This window comes from Danio rerio, chromosome 9, assembly GCF_049306965.1.
Source record: "Danio rerio strain Tuebingen ecotype United States chromosome 9, GRCz12tu, whole genome shotgun sequence".
Classification (NCBI taxonomy): Eukaryota; Metazoa; Chordata; class Actinopteri; order Cypriniformes; family Danionidae; genus Danio; species Danio rerio.
Window position 1 is genome coordinate 35,698,416 of NC_133184.1, and position 12,793 is coordinate 35,711,208.

The window sequence follows — 12,793 nt, forward strand, 5'->3', positions numbered from 1 at the left end:
TAATCAGTGAATTGTGTTGCTGTAGGTGTAATGCACCCGTACCGTTTCTTTAACGGCTCTTCCCCGCTGATAAATCCAGTTAGGTTAGAGCTGATGTGGTTCTGGTTTAGCTGGAGGACCAGCAGGTGTGGTTCTGAATGGAAGCATGGGGTGAGATGGATCAGAGTATAACATCTGCGTGGGCAGTTCGGGTGCATTCAAAATATCACACAGTTTTATTTATTTTAGCCAATTATTTGCCGTAGCGTGTTAAAATGCTAAAATGTGGGCTTTTAAAAATGTTTGCATTCATTTATTCATTTTCTTTTCAACTTAGTCTTTTTATTAATCTGGGGTCGCCACAGCGGAATGAACTGCCAACTTATCCAGCATGTGTTTTACACAGCAGATGCCCTTCCAGCTGCAACCCATCACTATCAAACATCCATACACTACGGACAATGTAGCTTACCCAATTCACATATAGTGGATGTCTTTGGACTTGTGGGGGAAACCAGAGCACCCGGAGTAAAGCCATGCAAACGCGGGAAGAACATGCAAACTCCATACAGAAATGCCAACTGACCCAGCTGGGGCTTGAACCAGCAACCTTCTTGCTGTGAGGGGATTGTGCTACCCTCTGCGCCACTGCTTACACTTCCACATTTCACTTTCTCCAAATTTTAAGATGTATAAATCTAAAAACCTCTTTGTGTTGAATGAAAAAACAAACACAAAATCAAACAAAAAGTGCTCAGGGGTAGCTTAAATAATGTATCAGTATTCGGTTTGGGTAAAGGAATTATCAGAATAAACAGCAAAAATTAGTCCAAGGCACTCGAAATATGCAGAAAAAAATATTAAAAAGCATTTATTCATATGGCTAATCCTTAAAAACCCTGCGTGTTTCAGCAAAAAACTGCATTCATTATGGTAACAGTCATAAACAAATGCTTTATTAATGTCTTATATTTTCCATTTTTTCACATTTCGATTGTTTTGTCTTGATCAGATGAGAATATAGTTATTTAAAATAAAAAGTTGGCTTTTACCACATGCTTTACCATAGGTTCCATTGACTAGCCACCCCTCTGCCGTCCCATTAAAGAAATCCTCATGGAGTCAATCGAGACTCATATACCCGGACCTGGACCTGCCTCTATTTAAGCAACGTCATCACCTGGAGACACAGTATCAACGAGGTGGTCTTACAGGGCAATAGGTCCGGGTCTGCCGTAAACGCCCAAGTAAGTATATTCCGCCATTGGTGAGCATTGCAATTGACTAGATGAGCTTTGCAAAGGCAATACTATAAAAATGTTTTGCAAATATATATATTATATATCATTAAATAATATTAATTTGCACTGCTTGATTTTTATTTTCTGTTCTTTTTTTGTTGGCAAATTTCATTTTTTTAAAAAATAATAATAATTTTCCCTTTGCGAGTTTTGTAGATTTGCATTCATTCATTATTTTTTGCTCAATACTTTATTTTTGCTTGCAAAACTCTCTTTTTGCAAGAATATATGGCCCCAGATTGACTCCATAAATCCTAATTGCCCCTGAGGACCAGCATAGTCATGCATTTCTCAAGCAGATCTCAGGTGCTGTATGTTACTTTCAAAGCTGTATGTATCAGAAATGTACCATCCCTCATAATATTTGTGAATTCCAGCAACCTAAGCTTCAACAGCTATTTTACTGTAATATTTTTATGCCAAAGTCATATTTGAATAATGTGGAGGAACAGAGCCAACTTTGAGAGAACGACTTGTGCAAAATCTTTCAAAAAGGTGTATTTTATTTTGTATCTCTCAAAACACTTTCTGTTCTTACAACATAGAAAACCTACACGAACATGGGGAGAAAATACAAACTCCACACAGAAATATCCACTGACCCATCTGGGACTAAAACCAGCAACCTTCTTGCTGTGAGGTGACAGTGCTAACCACTGAGCCACTGTGCCACAACTCAAGATATGTTAGACAGAATATTTCCCTTTGTGGCAGACTAATGTAATGCTCTGTAACATTGCAGATCTTATAGATACACAAACAGACACAATACAAACTAAACTAAAAGGAAAACAAAGCATCAAATGGACTTTTAAATATTCTCATCTTCATGAACAGATCAGCGGGTTCAAGCGAGATCAACCTGGGGGGCCGTTCAGAAGTGAGTGCCATTGGATCAGGTGCCTCTGAGGTGATTCACTAAGGGTCAAGTAGAACCTTAAATAAAAGCCTTCGGAGCCTAACATAGACACCTCAGCCCAGTCCACACACCACTTCCCACATAAATTACACAAAGGCATGATCACCCTCTCACTTCCTCTGTTTACCCTGTGCTTAGTGATGAATGACCATTAGTCTGCTTCCTTTCAAAGGCCCCGCGGGGAACTCTGCCGATCGGGGTCAGAGGAGTTTGGCATGTTATCGGATCAGTGCTCTAAGTCTCGAAAGTGATGATCTACCTTCACCCTTCACACAGACTTTCAGACATTACAATGTGCCCATGAAAGTTACTCAGATGATGTCTGTACAGTGCTCAGCATAATTGAGTACAGCGCATTTTGAAAATTAATATTAGTATCTATTCCTCAGTGAATACAGGCAATGTGTTCTGGTCAATTAAACAAAACAGATTTATTAAACTCATACATTTTTTTCAAAGAATATTTTGGTCACCAAATTTAGAAATTGAAAGATAATACAATTAAATTCAAGATAAATATTGCAAAAATTAAATCAATAAATTTCTACCTACAAAATTTCAACTAGTTTTAAAAAGGTTTTGCTTCTCTTGATTTTTCCTCTTTTTAAAATTTTTATTTAATATTTTTCTATAATATATAAATTTGGGTGAACTAGTTTTTGACCATTATCATAAGTTATTTTAAAGAAGGTGCTTAATTTTTCATGTCAATCTCAGGGGGGCCAAAGGCAATAATACTTAACAAGCCCAACCAGGACTTAAACAAGTGATCTTCTTGCTGTGAGGCAACAGTGCTAACCACTGAGCCACCGTGTCGCCATCACAAATATCATTCACCACAATTTCAAGAAGAAGCTATTTTTTGAGTAATTGAAATGAAGACATTTATTAAACACTCAGGTCCATTTTATGTTAGAGACACGTATCAGATAATACAGTAGGATTTGTGGCTTTAACACTTTAACATATTCTTCGAAAGCACTGTGTTATTTACATAAAAAAACTTTAAAAGCAAAAAGTACTAATGCTGAATCCAATCCACAGGTGCATTAGTATATCAGTGAATTTAGTTGCCTGGACTACGGACATTTGGATGTAACTTGGCAAGGAATGAGAGAGAAGGAGAGCGAGTGAGAGAGAGAGGCGTCATCTCTCTGCCTCTTCACCAGCTGCTCGGTGGAGCCCGGCTCTCCTCTCCAGGACTCAGAGAAGTGGGCAGCATTGGCGCAGATAGGCTGAGGAGGGTCAGAGGGCTCCTCTCCTGGGACAGCTGTGCGCGGTGGGGGCCGTGGAGTGGGCTAGAGTGCTTCAAGCAAGGTGGGAAGTTCAACCGCAGAAAAGTAATTCCACTGAGACGAGCAGAGAAAAATAATAAAACAAAGAGAGACAATAGATATTTGTGGGCTTTTTTTGCCATTTCTCTCTCGTTCCCACTGAGAGATTTTTATTTTTTTATTTCAGAAGCGTGTTAATATCATCCTTAAGTGCGATGATGGTAAACAGATTTGGCTTGCAATTTATTATAACTCATGCTCTAAATTCCCCTTGGGTTTCCTAATTAATTAAGAGAAGTTAATGAATGTGCGATGAAAATATTACACATAAAGGTGGAGTTTGAATGGAGTCAGGGGCACAGAAGTGAAGGAAGCGGCTGTTCGTAAATCTTCACACTGTGATTCACAGGATTTGACAGTTTGTCACTTTTGTCAAAATAATAGTTTAAAAGGAGGGGAAATGATGATATTTAATTATATATCACACACCTCATCATAAACTCAAATCACAATTGGTGCTGGAGGGCAATTGGTTAGCAAATCAAGGCAAAGGCAAGTGCAACTTAGTGTATTTAGCATTGGAATTGTTCGTATTCAATTTCATTAATAATTCCATCAAAAAGTCTTATATGTTTTTTTTTTTTTTTTTTGGCTAGAATAAAAGCAGTTTGAATACCATTTTAAGGACAAAATTATTAGCCCCTTGAAATTATATATTTTTTCGAAAGTCTACGGAACAAACCACCATATACAATAGCTTGCCTGATTACCCTAACCTGTCTAGTTAACCTAATTAACCTATTTAAGCCTTTAAATGTCACTTTAAGCTGTATAGAAGTGTCTTAAAAATATATATTCAAATAATATTTAATGTCATCATGGCAAAGATAAAATAAATCAGTTATTAGAAATGAGTTATTAAAACTATTATGATTAGAAATCTGTTGAAAAAAATCTTCTCTCTGTTAAACAGAAACTGGGGGGAAAATAATAATAATTCAGGGGAAGCTAATAATTCTGACTTCAACTATATATATATATATATATATATATATATATATATATATATATATATATATACATACACACACACACACACACATATATATATATATATATATATATATATATATACACACACACACACACATACACACACACACACATATACACACACACACACACACATATATATATATATATATATATATATATATATATATATATATATATATATATATATATATATATATATATATATATATATATATATATATATATATATATATATATATATATATATATAGTTGAAGTCAGAATTATTAGCTTCCCCTGAATTATTATTATTATTTATATATATATATATATATATTTTTTGGGTAATACTGTAAAATTAAAAAATATTTTCTAGTTTTATTTAAATATTAGGTAAATACCCCATGAAAACTTTATTGTAATACAGTATGATATATTTATCTTTGGCCCACAGCACTCAATCAAGTTTGGTCTTTGGCCCTTCATAAGAAAAAGTTTATGCACCCCTCTAACATATACTACTATTAAAAAAACAATAGCAATATCACTCTGTATCCCTAGACTGTTTGCCTGCTAAAAGAAGGTTGAGCCTAATCAGTAAACCCCCTGGGAAAACTAGGTTTAGTTTAATTAGTTTATGAAGCATTTTCAAAACAGCTTGGGGCTGACCAAAGTGCTGACATAAAAATAAGAGCAATATAAGATGCAGAAATATAAGTGATATAAGTGATGTACTGCTCAATATAGCATAGACCGACAGATTAAACAACAGATGTGAAAACCAACAGAAAAAATGCCTGTTTCAAGAGTTCACACTTAGCTGATGATTTATAATAAGCTTGTTTGGCATGCTGTCCCAGGAGAGAAGCCTGAGCTTGAGGATCCCTCCCGTTCGTAGGGTGAGAGGGGAGATTGATCTCGGTAGATCTCAAAAAATCCCCCGCTGACATGGCTAAAGGTGAACTGCTTTAAGAAGGAAATATACTGGGATGCTGGGAGCTAGATTATGGTGCCCATTTGACTTAGTGGGTTTATGTATGACACATGTCTTTGGACATGGAAGGAAATCGGGGAACTAGGGGGAAACTCACAAGGACACGGGAAGAACAACATGCAAACTCTGCACAAAAATGCCAACTGGCCTGGAGAGGACCAGAGCCCGTAGTATTCTTGCTGTAGGGCAACAGTTCTAACCACTGGGCCACCATGCCGCCCAATCTAGGTAAAGCGGGTAGAAGAAGGGGGGGTTTCTTCCAGCCGAAGATGGTTGTGGAATAAAGACTGTGGTTATTTATAGTGACTTAGAAATCAACTGACTGGAAGATCAGGTATTAGCTAATGAGGGACCGGCTGTGGTCAATTATAAGCACATGGTCCTCTCAAAATTAGTTCATAAATAAACTTCACTTAAAGCAAAGGAAAACAAATAACCTTTAAAAAGAGAGCTTTAAAACTGGTAAAGAGGGTGTCATTCTAAGTTGTGTAGGCAAATCATTGAACAATCGAGGACCCACCACAGAGAAGTCTCTCTGTTTCAGGCTCAAATAAGGAATTTTCAATAGGATACAATTACAAGATCATAAACTTCTAGAAGGGTTAAAAGGATGCAGATCTTGAGATAGGTATTTTGGATTCAGATTGAGTAAATATTTGAGCACAAATAAAAATGTTGAACTCAATCCTAAATTGGATTGGAGGCCAGTGGTTGAAATGTAGAATGGGTTGACATGGTCATATTTGTGACCATTTCTGAAGAATTTTGTTGCAGCTTTATGGACCACTTGAAGTCAAGTTTCCTGATATTTGTCATTAAATAGAGAATTTCAGTTATCTAAATGCAAAGTTATGAAAGCATGAATTACTGTCTCCCGACAGAAAACAAAACTTTTTTGTTTTCGAAAATAAACTAGAAACTTGAGGCAATGACAGAGGATACATGATGTTTGTCTAATGTTAAAAGATAATACAGGCACCAAGACTTCGAACACAGCTTCAATTAAAAACTTAAACATTCAAGGAATTATTCAACTCTGTTGTAGCAGATGTGGGCAAAAAATATAACTGTCTTAGAGTCCCTAAGAGTTAAATAGTCATCTGCATTGAGGTGGAACGATCTCAGAAATCGGAACTTTCTTAGTATCACACCCAGGGGGAGAACAAGTGCCTTGGGGAAGACCAGACATGAGCTGTTGAGGTTGCTGGTTGGGCTTAGTGTTAGTGATGGCAAAAGATGGTGCTTACCCTTCAGTCTAACGCCCCAGTATATTTATAGACACTATTAGGAGGCATTATTGTTCTGAGAAGATGTTAAACCAAGGTTCTGACACATTGTGGTTTTAAAAAATCCTATGGAACTTCTCATAATGTCTAAGTGATTAACCCTGGTGTCCTGCCCAAATCCCTCTGAACTGGTTCTACCATCTATCTCTCCTTGCATGCTGGTGAAGACCCTCTCATGTGACTGTAAATGCTTAAAGCAGTACACAGTAAAGCACAGTAAAGCATAACAATTTGCGACCTTGGAACACAAAACCAGTCATAAGTGTCCATTTTTGAAACTGAGATTTATTTATAGCATTAAAACAGAATAAACAAGCTTTCCACTGATGTACTTGCTATACTGTACATTGATATATGCTTTGCTGCACACTATATTTAGGACAGTACAATATTTGGCTGAGATACGTTTACTGTTTATGAAATCAGTAAAATGAAATACTGAGTAAATCAAAGTTGTCCAAATAAAGTGCTTAGCAATGCACATGTATTAATCAAAAACTAAGTTTTAATATATTTACAGTAGGAAATTTTAAAATGCCTTCATGGAACATGATCGTTACTTAAAATCCTAATGAAAGAAAAATCATACATTTTCACCGATACAATATATTCAACATGTATTAAATTGATCAAAAGTGTTATTAAAATAATCTATTATGTTACAAAATATATATATCAAATAAATTGTTGCATAAATTGTTGAAAAAGCTTTCAATGAATCCAAAAGTCTTGAATTATTAATAAAAAATCCAAAAGTGGAAGTAAAAATATTAATATAATTGTATGCACTGAATGCATGAGAATAAAATAATTGTTACTAAATGATGTAACACTAAAAACTGGTGTGATGGCTGGATGGCAAAAACTCAGTCTTAACATTGTATTTTAAAACATAACAAAAAGTCTAACAATAGTTCACATTACTACGTTTACTATATGCTAAAAACATAAAATTAATAAACTGTCCATTAATAAATCATCCATTCCAGTTCATTTCTTGTTAAGAAAGACACATTGGATCTAAGTTCTAAATAAGCTTATAAAATAAAATGTAGATATTCAGTTGTTCATAAATGATGTACCGTGTCCAATGGTTCTGGTGGTTACTTGATCTCTGCATTTAAAAATCTAATATTTTTTTTAAGTATGCGAACCATGTGAACGGGGGAATTAAGTGCTGAAGAGTCATACAGTGGGACATAAATTAGTCAATGTCAGGGTCTTTCTCTGGTAAACCCCAGTGGTCCTGTATGATCTATGGAGGGGGGTGTCATTTCACGACAATCTTTTCATTTTCCTGTCACCTGAATGTTTGAGACATTTCCGACAACTTCAGTCTTCTGAACCAACTGATTAATATCAAATACTGAGGAAAATACGATATAATGTTTGCTATGATTCTGGACATTTGACATTTTTTTGGAGGGAGGGGGGGATCATCTCCAAAGTAACAGCTGAACCTCAGCATGAAATATCAGACAGAAAGAAACGATTCCCCATTAGGAGAGATGGTTTGCGCTTTTCGACAGTGGGTAAAACGGTCTTCCCTTTTTCTGAAAAATCCTGCTAATTTGTCTTGGAGGATTATAAAGACATGGCAGAGTGCTGACAGATGCTTTTCGCCTGCATCCCACTTGCTTTCTCTTCGGTCTTGGCCTTGATAAAGGGAGGTCTGTCTGCGGGAGGTTTCTAAGCTATGACAAACAGGGCTCCCTGTTAATTCAGTCCTTCAATAACAGCAAATCCTCAGCACATGTACACCTGCACAACCTGAGAGAGGCGCCTTTTGAGATGAGGCATCAAACTCAGTCGTACGTTCTGTCTCATTGCATGCCAGTGGGAACGAGAGGCTTTGTTCAACTAAGGAGGGACACTTGTCCAAGATACAGGCAGCGTTACTCAAGGCAGCGGCTGCTGGAGAGATAAAGTGCTTGCTTTTGCATCACAGACATAAAATGCTTCATCATAGTAGAAACGGACCTTGAATGTCTCATTTTGCAGAAAAAAGGAGGCAGTGGCAGACAACTTAACTATTTAAAGTCTGCATGAAATTAAATTATAAAAAACTTACCAAATAATTATGATCAGATGAAATGCTGTGCTGTGGGGCACTCAGTTGTTACTAAGAAAACACAGCCCAATACCATTATATCACTGACACAGTCTGAATTCTTTATTCAAGGCAGAATTGATCCATGCATTCATGTTGTTTATACAATTTTTTGATCTCATCAGACAAGGCAACCTTACAATGTAAAACTTATACAGATGGCTGTGCATGAAAATTTCTGTCATACTAAGGCACCGAAAAGTTGAAGGCACTTTCTTCTATATTTATTCTCAAACTTCAACAGATTGTCTTCACCATTGTCTTCAAGTCTTTTTGTTTGCTGTTGAAGGATCTTGTGACTAATTTAATTCAATATTACAAGAACACATGCTTTTTTTTGCAAATAACGTAGACAGACAGACAGACAGACAGACAGACAGACAGACAGACAGACAGACAGACAGACAGACAGACAGACAGACAGACAGACAGACAGACAGACAGACAGACAGACAGACAGACAGACAGACAGACAGACAGACAGACAGACAGACAGATAGATAGATAGATAGATAGATAGATAGATAGATAGATAGATAGATAGATAGATAGATAGATAGATAGAGAGAAGAATACATGAGGTTCCCTTAAAACATGGCAATTTTGATTTTGTAGTGACTTAAAAATTTGATGCAACAAGGACCATTCAGTGAGCCTGAGGGGGAAAAGTCCAAGTCTCCCCTGGCATGTAAAAATACATCAGCGCCATTGACATATTCTAAATTCTGGGAGCAACATGTAGCAACAAAGAACACCTGGGTGAATCATACAGAGAGAAATTGGTCTGACATTTAACAATGATGAGCTAACAGCTCTTGATAAGTGAAAAGCTTTCGCATACATTAGCACTCGTGTCATCCCTTCCTACTTCAGACACCGCTGAGGGCGGTGAGTCACACAGAGACCCTTATGCGAGTCTGCCTTGATAATGTTTAGAGGTCATACCATGGTGACCATTTTCTACTGTTTACTAAAGGCCACAAACTTCTCCTCTCAAGCACCAGAGCTTGAAGCAGGCATCAAAATCACTTTTGTTCTAGAAAAGAAAAAAGATTTTTTTCGACTGCAAAAAATAAATAAATAAATAAATAAAAATCTAATAACACAATACAAACTAACCCCATTCACTGTCTTTATGCACATTCCTGGTGAATGATTCATTGATGCACATTAATAATGTAGTCTATAACCTTCAAAGAAAATGTAATCGTTTCTTTTCCTCTGAGAAAACTTGCTTTTTGTGTTTTTTTACTAATGTCACTTAAAGTATTGGCTCAGTCTAAAATTAAGATTCTGTTACCCTCTGACACCTTCTTTGGAACATGCATTGAGATATTTTAAATCAGAGTGCTCTCTTACCTCTCCTCATACAAAGCTCCAAGAACTCTTTTGTATGCCAAAAAAAAAAAACAACAACTTTGCTCGCCTATGGTTTCACATCATGTTTGCTATTGTCAATACAGCGACTGCTTATTGCACAGCTGACAATAATGGCAATATGTTGTTCTGCCTATTGTAAATGCATACCCGTACCTGCCATAAGCTTAACGATATTTGCAAAAAAAGTTTTATTTGCTGCACAAAAGTGTCCATGGAGCTCCGTATGAATAGTTGAACTACTGAAGTCACACAGACTGTTTGACAATAGTTTTAGTTCCTTTTCTGGACTTCGAATGCTTTGAGACTGTTGCCGTCTATGGAAGATGAGAGAGTAAAATCACCGATGATACAAAGCATTACTGTATGACCTCTTTCTTAATGCTGCTGTTCCTTTTCAATGCTTAAAAAACTGTGCTGACCAACCTAGGCTTGGACTCTGCAAAGGTGTGTCACCTTAAACTCCTTATCAGGCTCTTCAAACTACTCCTGAACAATGTGTTCAATATGACAAGACACTTTATCCTGTTGAAACAGGCCACTTCCACCAGGGAATGCTCTATTGTCATAAAGGGTTTACCTGGTCTTCAACAATTTATAGGTCCAGTAGGTTAAATCAGCCCAATTTACATTTACATGAACGGTTAGACCAGCAGAACACTGATCAGAGCATCATGCTCAATCCATGCATTGACATCCGAGCTAAATACTGCACATTTGCATAAATGCACACCCATCCATGCAATGTAAAAGAAACCGGGACTCAAAGTCCCTGTTCTTTTGTTCACAAACATGTTGATTGGTCTGCAGCTACAAAGACCTGTGTCAGAGTATACATTTGTAATGTTGAATCAGACAGGATAGTCTTTATTACGCTCATGCATTGCTGACTCTTGGGCTCACAACGCCTTGATGCCGGTTTGTGGTATCCCGATCTTCAAATCACTCTTGGAAAAATCTGACTTGCTACATGGGAGCAACCCACAAACCTTGCTTTTTTAAAAATAAGGTGAATTATCTTGCTATATTTGTTCCAGTTCATTTCTCCTGCATTAAACATGACAATTTTGAGAACTGTTTGTTTACCATCTAATCTACGCAGACACTAACATGTGGCCATGTTAGAAAATGATCAGCGAGTTTTGCTTTGCCAGTGACTGGACATGCTATTTTGGCTCATCAGTGTATTTGCAATGCAAGACTTTAAAAGTATCCATTATAAAACACAACTTACATCTATTAGGCTATGCATGGTTTCTAAAAAAAACCTTGCAACTAATACCAATGTTTAAACAGACGCACATTTCAGATATCCTTTACATATACTTTTGCATTTCACAAAGGCTGTTTAAGACTGCAAAAAACATTTAGCCTAAAAAAAAAACATTTTATGGAAAATATGATTAACAGAGTGATAGACAAAGTAGGCATGTTTCCTTTAAGAATTGTCCCCAGAGGTCAGGACTCATCACTTCAGCCACAGTCATTTTTCCCTTCACTCACAATACAAAAGCTAAAAGTGCTCATCTCTGGACATCCCAGAGTGGCCCCAGAGAAGTAGTTCATCATGTCTCATCTGCAGCATGTGGGTGAAGGGACATAACAGAAAATCTGTCTTTCCTGGAAACTAAGACACTATTGATGTCACACTTCTGTGACAAGTGTGCTCATCCTTTGTACAGAACTGCTATAAAAACAACACTGAACACAAACCAATGACACATTCTCTGGGTGTCTCTGAGAAATATAATTTTAAAATTAAGGTTCAGAAAGGAGAGGTTTTGCCATTTGCTGTTCCCATAAACAATTAAAGTAACCATTCTTCTTATGGTGAAGAACTAAAAATCCAAAGAACATTTTGTGTTGTTGAAATGTCCCATGGCTGGAAAAGGTTTTTCGTGAAATTATCATTTTGCTGCTTTGACACAATCTACATTGTAAAAGTGCTATAGAAATAGTTTCATTGAATTGAACTAACTCCATTAAAGCACATTGTGTGTAACACAAGATAGTACCATGGGTCTTTGAATAATAAGTACTTCTGAGTGGCATGTAAACACAGTGCTCTATGATCTGCATGTCCATTTAGAGAAACACATTGTACTAATTATTCGCAAAAGCATCCTGTTCTAAGAAAACCGTCTGTACTTTTTCCAGAGGTTCGAGGCCTGTTAGGGCCTACACATTGAGATTTAAAAAAGGTCAAAGAGATCTGAGGTTTAACCTTTGCTGGTGTTTTTGATGTGATTGCAGTTTAAGATGCATGTGGGATTGGGAAATTCTGAATGTGGATTTTTGACAAACACTTTCTCTCACATGATTCAGATACAAACATTCAAACGCAATCAAAGCCCATTGGAAGACAAGGCACCCTAGTAACCATGGCCACTGCCAGGGGGAACAGCAGAGACCAGAAGGGTGTCGAGTAGGCGTCCAAAATGAGAGACAGGATGGGCTCAAAATGACAGAATGACAGTTTTAGCTTTTTTATTGAGGCTTTGCCCTAAAATATACAATG